Raw genomic sequence first — 9,547 nt, 5'->3', positions numbered from 1 at the left:
CATATGAAAACTTATAAGTTTTTAATGTTCATGAATGAGACGCTTCATATAACTTGAGGACAAGTTACAAAAACTCAATTCAAGAACAACTTAGATCAATTTTAACTTATCACGTTATCATATAACATACTATCGATCTAATCCAACTCATATAGCAAGGCAATTCATATCAAATAATAAAAATAATTAATTTATTATCTTAAAATTTGACAATTGTCCTTTAATTGGATGAGGATCATCATTACCAAATCAGAAAATACATTTTTTATGATTACAAAACAGTTTGTGGTAATGATCCTAAACCAATTCTGGCCAAAAAATCGAAATTCTGCAACCAGAGCCATCTACTCAACGAGTGCATGAACATGAATCGTCGAGTTACCCTTTTACTGAGTGGACTCGTCGAGTCAGCCAGTGGACTCGGCGAGTTCATCAGACAGTGGCCAAAAATCGATTTTTTCAACTTTGAAAATTACCAAGCATCAAATATAACAGAAAACAAACTTAGGCTCTGATACCATTGTTGGGTTTTAAGCACTATAACACTCCTATGGTGAAAATGCAACCCTAGATGCTTTGGATCTATATTTTCTCTAATTATACATGCATTTTCAATTTTCCAAAGCATACAACCTAACTAGCATACAATGGAGGATATACAATACAAAACTCATAGTTAGATGAATACCTCTTGATGTGATTGTAGTTCTTGGCCTTTGTAAGTTGTAGCACCTCAAGTGTGATGTCTCTAATGTGTCACAAACACAAAATGCAATAGGAGGCTTGAGAGAATAAGCTAGTTAGCACAAAATCAATATCACTCTCTTATAATGAATGGTGTAACCGATTTTGGCTCTGGGAGCATGCTCTTATAGTGTTGTAAATGCTAGGGTTACATCCATGCAAACCCTAATGCACGATGACCTTTCATATTACTTAGGCTCCATGGGTTAAACCTCGATGGACTATCCATTTTGGTTTAGCCCATCCTAATTAACCTTTGGCCCACACTATAAGAATCATTGATTTATTTAATCAGTCTCCGTATATTTAATTAGTCTCTTTTGATCACAAAATTAATTCCAAATTAATTCTTGATCAATACTAATTAAATAGTATGATTTCTCAATTAATATATTATACTTATAATATATTAATAAATCACAAATAGCCTTATTCTCAAAAGTCCATCCTATCAAATTGCACTGGTGAAGGCAACCCAAAAGGACCATGCTACAATTGGGTCAAGTACATGCCAGTTATAGTTATGGGCTTAGACACTAAATCCAACAGACTTTTCTTCGTTAAAAACACAACCCAGGTAAATCTTGAAAATTTATCCACAATAACCAGAGTATACTTCTTCCTAGCCCTCGACTTAATTAGGACCGGTCCAAAAGGTCCATGTGGAGAAGATGAAGAGGTTTGATAATGGAAGAACAAGACTTTCGCTTGAAGGGTGACTTGGTTTTCTTTCCCTTTTCACACGTTGAGCATAGTTTATCTTTGGCAAATTGCATCTTAGGAATTCCTGTTACAAGATAATTCCCAGAAATTTTTGATATGTTATTGAAGTTCAAGTGACATAACCTCGGGTGCCACAACTAATTTAGATGAGACTAAGCACGCGAGAAGAAGCAGCGACAAAGAGAGTTGTCAGCAGAGAGCATATCCAAAACATAAATGTCATTATGTCGATTTGCAGTCTAAAAAATGACATTCTTTTGATCAACAACCTTTCCTTCATTCTTGTTAAAGAGAACTTCATAGCCATCATCACACAGTTTGCTGATTGAAATGAGATTGTGCTGAATACCTTTCACGTAAGAGACATTCTTGAATATAACATAATTGCACTTGATAGTTCCATATCACTTTGTATCTCCCTAGCCACTATCTCCATATGTAACAGTAGGACCATCCTTCTTTATGAAATCTTCCAGAAAAGACTTGAATCCAATCATATGTCTTGAGCAACCTCTATCTAAATACCAAATATGTTCTTTACCCTGAAACTATAATATACAATTAGTATACACTGGCCCATCTTGCAATGGGCCACTTAAGAGAAAATATGATAACAAGCAATAGGGAGACAATTTAAAGAGTTTCTCTTTTTGATCCACTTATCATTTTGAGTTATGATGTTGTCAGCGTGAATGAAGTTCTTGTCGGAAGTGCATTCACTAACTTTGAGAGAAGCATCACCATATCTATAACAAACTCTGGTTCCAAGATTCTTTCCCTTAACATTAGATTTTTGTCCATTTTTTACTGTTGAATTCGAATAACTTTGATCATTTGATTAAAAAATTCTTGCTTTAGTTCGTCATCGATGGTATGCTCAGAAGTCACTTTGTCACGAGGCTCAAGAGATATTAAAGAGTCATCTGAAATAGAAGGCTTTGATTGATCTCTAGGTTCAAAGTTGCTAACGGAGCATTGAGGAAAAATGCTAAGAATTTTGTTTACTGGATGAACTTCACCATTAGATATAGCAAATTTCAGCAAAATCTTAGTGGAGGGCAGAACATACTCACAATGAGGAGGTTGACAGGAAGGATCAAGAGCAGATTTATGAGATACATATTTGGTGATACCATTAGATTCAGTAGTGAAATGAGTATTAATTAATGTTTGATTTATAAAATATGTACTTACAAATATACTTCTAAAGTCTTTCTCTAGACAATCAGTGTTATAAAAGGTTTTTTTAGTCTCAACCTTTTTGATTAAGGAGATAACACCTTCTATATAGCCTCAAAGAAATTTATCACATTTATCAGGAATCCGATCATTAATAATTCTTGTGACATTATAGTGAGAAGAAGCCTCATTTTTTAAAATAAGTTTAATGCATCTAGCATGATCAACAACTGAAGGGCCAATATATATGGTTTGGGCTAGGCAACAATGTATAGATAAGTTAGGGCATTTGACAATGTATTTTGGAGTCTATTGTGTGTGTTTGACGTTTTCGGTCTAGGCAAGCTTTCGGTTGGGAAGTGACCGAAAACAGGTTTTCGGTCTGCCTAACCGAAACCTGTTTTCGGTCCAGTTGGGTATATATAGTCTTGTCAGGTTGTCAGTAGAAGTTGTTGATCTACAGTTGTTCATTGTGGTTTTCGATCCATTGAGTTGTATCAGACGGTTTATAGCTATAATGATATGCAAGCTCAATTTCAATCATTCTTCTACTCATCTTCTTCTTTATTTCATTTGCTTGATTGATCATTGGTAAAGATCCTTCCATCAAGGACCTTACAATTGGTATCAGAGCAAAACCGGTGTCAATCAAGCTTATTATTCAGTTTTCGGCTTCACAGTTTGTGTTCATCAAGTTCTCGGTCACTAGAAGCATGTTTCTGCTTGGCTTTTGAAGATTAGATTGTAGCTTGTTTGGTGTGGAATCGAGATCTGCTTGGATTTCAGCTTTTCGGTTGAAATCTTATTGTTTTCGGTTTGATCTTCAACAACAGAAAACCTATCTTCAACCGATTTCTGTCAGATCTAGTGTGTTTTGAAGCTGTAGTTGGTATTCTCAGTGTGTGGAAATCAAAATCAGATCGGAAAAACAAGTTTTTCATTGAAATCTGTGAGTTTTCGGTTTGAGCTTCAGAAACCGAAAACTGTTCTTCAACCAAAATCTGTTGTGTTCTTCAACCGAAAATCCAAAATTCATTGAATCTTCAGAAACCGAAAACCCTTGATCCTTCTTAAACTGAAAATCCTTGAACATTCTTAAACCGAAAACTGTTATTCATCAGGAAAACTTCAAGTTCTTCAACCGAAAATCATCCTCTTTGCTTGAATCTTCAAAAACCGAAAACCCCTTATCATTCAGAAACCGAAAACCTCCTTTTTCTTCAGAAACCGAAAACCTTCTTTTTCTTCAGAAACCGAAAACCTTATTTTCTTTCAACCGAAATCTCTCAAACATCATCATACCGAAAACATTGTTTTCGGTCAAGACCATTCGGCCGAAAACCTATTTTCCTGATCCTTTTGTTTGTTTTTCAAGTTAATTTTTATTAAAAATTTAAAAAAAAATCAAAAACAACAAAAATCAAAAACGAAAATGGAATCTCAAAGCATGTCAGCTCACCATGAATTAGATGCGATTATGGGAACCACTTCTCGAATTCCCCGACTGTTATCCACGGAAGGATTTCCAGAATGGAAATATCGGATCGAAAAGTACATCAAAATGAAAGATTTCAAGATATGGCGAAGCATTCTAAGAGGTCCAATCCGCATCACAACCACATTGGAAGATGGAACCATAACTGAAAAGCAGGTTGAAAATTACACGGATGATGATTTTGAGAGAGTCGAGGAGCATGAAAAGGCTCTTGCCACACTTACCATGGCATTATCTCCGGAAATTGCTCAAGGTTTCTGTGAGTATACATCAGCAAAGGCCTTATGGGAAGCACTGATTGAAGTCTATGAAGGCAATGAAGACATGAAACAGAGTCACCAAGACATGATGAGACAGAAATTCAATATGTTTAACCATGTCTTGGGAGAAACACTTGAAAATCAGTTGCAGAGGTTTATCAATCTTACCACAAAAATGAGCTCTGCCGGTGTGTCACACCCCCAAACCAAGGATGGCGGAAACGTCCGGGGGTGGAGGACTTCATGTATAGTATCACAACAACGAGTATAATAGTGCTCAAATTAAATACAACCATCATAAATATAATTGAAAAAGTTACACCAAAGTATATGTTTACATGTTTCAAATCAATTACATTATGATGACAAAATAAACTGTTTGACGATTTAACGTCCGATCCTCAAAATGCTGTTGATTTTCCTGTTTCACTGATTTCCTGAGAATACAAGTAGTTTTGAAAAAGTGTCAACAATTAAGTTGGTGAGTTCATAAGAGTTTTGTTTGAGGAAGAAACCGTTGTTCTTGTAAAAGCGATAGAGTTTGATTTCCAGAAAATCCAATATTTTCTTAGTTAAGTGCGAAAAGAATGTTCCTATGTTATGTGATAATGAACCCTAGAAAAACCTGTAGATTCCTTCTATAATCGTCCAGCGTATATAAGTTATATAAAATTTAAATTAAATAAACCGTCGAATATAATGGGTCTGCCCTAGGTCCACAACCAAACAAGGAACAGGAGATAAGGCGGGCCCACCAATTCTAAGTCGATTGTGACTAGATTCTTATATAACTCTAGCATATACACTTAGCAATTATAGCTGAAGTCTAACAATTCTAGATGAAATAGTTTTAATAGAGATGTGTTTCCAAATAAAATCCAATATTTTCCTTAAAGAGTGAATCGTAAGTTTCTATATTAATAAATAGTGCATCCTAGAATTTTCTATAGTTTCCTTCTATAATCTCTAAGTGTATATAAGTTATATAAAATTTAAGTTAAATAGACTGTCGAATGTAATGGGTCTGCCCTAGGCCCAAAACCAAACAAGGAACAGGAAATAAAGCGGACCCACCAATTCTAGGTCGATCATGACTAAATTCTATATAACTCTAGCATATACACTTAGTAATTATGGCTGAAAACTAACAATGCTAGATAGAATGTAGTCTTAAAAACCAAAGACCGAGACTATGCTTATCATAATTCATCAAGTAGTGGTAGTGGACATAAACTATACATATCATAATTCACCAAATAGTGGTAGTGATAGTGATCATGAAGTATGCATATTATAGTTTATCAAATAGTGGTAGTGGTAGTGAACATAAACTATACATATCATAATTCACCAAGTAGTGGTAGTGATAGTGAACATGAATTATACATATTATAGTTTATCAATTGGTGGTAGTGGTAGTGAACCTAAACTATACCTATTATAGTTCTAGCGTGTTTGTTTGTGATGTATAAGGACCCTTTTCTATGTAAGTCGAATGTATAGCAAAATATAACTATGTGTTATCATGCCTTATTTTTTCGTACTAATGGTAATAATGGAGGATTCTTACAATTTAGTGAGTATTTTCTGTTATATAATTATACCACAACAAGAAACACATGTAAAATATGAAATCTTCAAATATTAACACTTTGCTCAACAAGTTACAAAGTGTGATGAAAGTTATAAGCTGTTATCTAGATTTTTACCTTTCTACACGGTTTTATAAAAATCTTAGAAAAATCATACGAAGTCAAAAACTGATTCCGTAAATTCTGAGAGTTCAAAAAATGTGTCTAGTTTATTCATAATTTTTATTATGATTTTTTAGAATCTTTAACTTGTGTTAAAATGTTCATATTCACAGACTGATCCGCATTTGTTTCTGCAATGATAGACAGTTTTGTAAAAATCACCATAAATCATAGACAAATCGTATGGAGATGTGCAAATAGTCATTTTAAATGTATGAACCTGAACTATTTGCACATAATACAATTTTGAAAACTAAAATATTTAAGTTGACCAAAACAGTCCGTGAATGGAGTTGAACTTTTCTGATGAAGGCTGTTAAATGAGTTTAGTTGTGTTATTGGTGTTTTAACTTGTATTCCCCCCCTTAAAACTTAAGAAAAACATGAAAAGATAGGGGTATGAACTCACCTTATGTGTTCTTAGAGGATGGATGTTGGAGAAGAGAAGTGTTCAACTCAAGAACACTTAGAAGATGCCTTGATGAATCGAGAACCTAACATGAAGGTGACGATGTTTGTGTAAGATTCCTATGATTTTGAGTAGAATGATGTGTAATAATCATAAGAATAATGAATTATACTTACCAAGAGTGGAAGAAAGCTTGATGATCAGCCTTGGAAGTCTCGAAATTGAGAGAGAATGGTGAGAGAATTTGGAGTGTGATCCTTGGAGGAAAAATGAGAGAATGAAGGAAGTGTGAGGAGAGAGGGTGGGTTGTCCAGCTCTTAGGACGTGGGAAAGGCTGGAGATTGATGGAAAAGTACAAGGAAGTGACTAGGTATGGTGGGGAGGGGTGTGGGTTGGTCATGGAGTGGGTGTGGGTGGTTGCTTGTGTCATAAACTAAAATAAAGTCAACACTCTACCTCAAGATCTTACTTAATAGATTTTATTCTTAAATAATGTTTTCCCTAAAAATATGCTGAATTTATGAATATATGGGGTCTTATATGTCAAAATATTAGTTTGGGTGAAAATCCCTCGTTAAAATAATTAAAAACGGGCTTAAAACGGAGTCGTGGTCGAACACCGGGTGGAAAGTGGCAAATCCGAAGTCAGGGCTTGGTTTCGGGTCTTAGCAGCCTTAGAACCGGAGTGGCTTGGTCGCTGAATTAGGTCCGAGGGGGAGGGGACTGCGGTCCGAGCAGGTACCGCAGGCGGCTCATCAGGAGGGACCATAGGCGAAGTTCGGATGCGGTGCTCCAGGTCCGATGGCTGCGGTTCGATGGCTGCGGTCCGATGGCTGCGGCTTGATGGCTGCGGCTCGATGGCTGCGGTCTTGGCTCTTGGGGCTTCGGCCCTAAGAGGCTATTTTCCAAGGTATCACCCCTTTTTGAATGGTTTTTCACCAAGTCAAGTGTCGGGATGCCCCAAATGATTACAAAAACTCAAAAGAGGTTTTGAGAGAGACTTGGGAGAGATTTCACGTTCTTGGATAGATTTCTCATACAGAGAGAGATTTGGGAGAGATTTCACATTCTTGGAGAGATTTCTCATACAGAGAGAGATTTGGGAGAGATTTCACATTCTTGGAGAGATTTCTCATACAGAGAGAGTTTATGGGAGAGATTTCACATTCTTGGAGAGATTTCTCATACAGAGAGAGATTTGGGAGAGATTTCACATACTTGGAGAGATTTGGGAGAGATTTCACATACTTGGAGAGATTTGGGAGAGATTTCACACACCTGGAGAGATTTCTCATACAGAGAGATAGAGATTTGGGAAAGTTAGAGTGAAAGAGATTGGGAGAGACTTCTTTTGTGACCTTTTTGAGTGTTTGGCTTTGCAACGCAAGGTTTGTACATCCCGTTAAGTCTCGTTATGATTGTTATATGTCCCTGAGGGTTAAGGAGTAATGTTTTATCGAGTAGTTTCATCACTTGCCCTGATTAGGGTTTAGAATTTCCGAACACGTGAAAACTCTAAGTGATACTTTGTATTAAGATTGCGAGTTGTTCGATAAGAAACATAATGGAAACCCTAATGTACAAGGGTTAGATGAGTTGACCGGTTTGACTCGTTGACTTTAGTTGACTTTGACTTGGCCAAAAATTGACGGTTGTCACACGGTGTTATGGTGACAAGATCAGAGATAAACAAGAAGCTGCTGAACTCTCTACCAAAATCCTGGGACATGAATGTCTCAGTGATCAAAAAGACCAAAGATTTGAACAGGTTGAGTTTAGCTGAAACTATGGCGATCATCAAGGCTTGCGATCTCGATGATAAGCAAAGGGAGATTAATCATGTTAATTCATACTTCACAGCAAATCTTGGGATCCAAACCACCAACAACACTGCTTTCTCAAGTTTCTCTACTCCTCAAGCTCCTCAAGCTCATGTTCCTCAAGTTCAACCCTATGGGACTCATCAGCCTACCTCATACGTGATCCCTCAAATGCAACAAATTCAAGTTCCTCAACCTCAAACTTTAGCTCAACAAGTTGGTTCTAGTGTTGGTTCATCCACAGCTGCACCCATTCAATCTCATGGAATCAGTTTTCAAGCTTCATATTTAAAAGAGAAGGAAGAAAATCTGGCCCTCGCCACTGGTTTGGTAAACTGCTACAACGCTTTTGTGGCCGGAGAGCTTTCCCCACAACTGTCTTTTGCTGACCTAGACCAGATCCATCCAGAGGACGTGGAGGAGATGGACATCACCTGGCAAATGGCCATGGCTGTTTTTAGGGCAAAGCAGTTCTCCAAGAAAACCGGAAAGAACAATTGGAGTGTGAATTCAGACAAGAAAGTGGGGTTCAACAAAGGGAAGCTGAGATGCTACAATTGTCATGAGCCTGGACACTTTGCAAGAGAATGTCCAAAACCAGATCGAATCGAGAATTCTGAGCGAACTATGGTGCCGGTGAACAATATCAACAGGGGATCCTCTTCAAACAATCAGACTGCAAACTTGGCTATGGTGGCTCAATCCTTTGATTGGGAAGACCAGATTCAGGCTCTGAATATTTCAGGACCTGAAAAAGCACATCTTGCCCAGATCAAGGATGGTGTGGAAGAAGAAACAGAGAAGGATCCTGAAGAGGAAATGATGAATCTTCAATTTGCATTCATGGTGCAAACCACTCCAGAGCCTGCCAAACCCGAGGTCAGTGAATTTGGTTGCTCTCAATCTTGTATGAAAACTGTTAAATTCTTACGTGACGAAATTGAACTAATCAAGAGAGAGAATGAGGACCTTAAGTACGAAGGCTATACACTTAGGAAAAATCAAAAGCCTTTGAAAACTCAATTAGAAAACAAAACAAAGGATTTTAAGAATTTGCAAGAGGATTACAGCAACAAGTGTGAGAATTATGATCATCTCAAAAGAAAACTTGCGGATGTAACCGCTGAACTTGACGCATTGAAAAACCGATTTGAAAATGCTGA

Source organism: Lactuca virosa, chromosome 5 (assembly GCF_052849685.1).
Source record: "Lactuca virosa cultivar CGN04683 chromosome 5, Lactuca_virosa_CGN04683_v6, whole genome shotgun sequence".
In the NCBI taxonomy this organism is placed as follows: domain Eukaryota; kingdom Viridiplantae; phylum Streptophyta; class Magnoliopsida; order Asterales; family Asteraceae; genus Lactuca; species Lactuca virosa.
Note: the sequence above shows the minus strand (reverse complement) of the source record.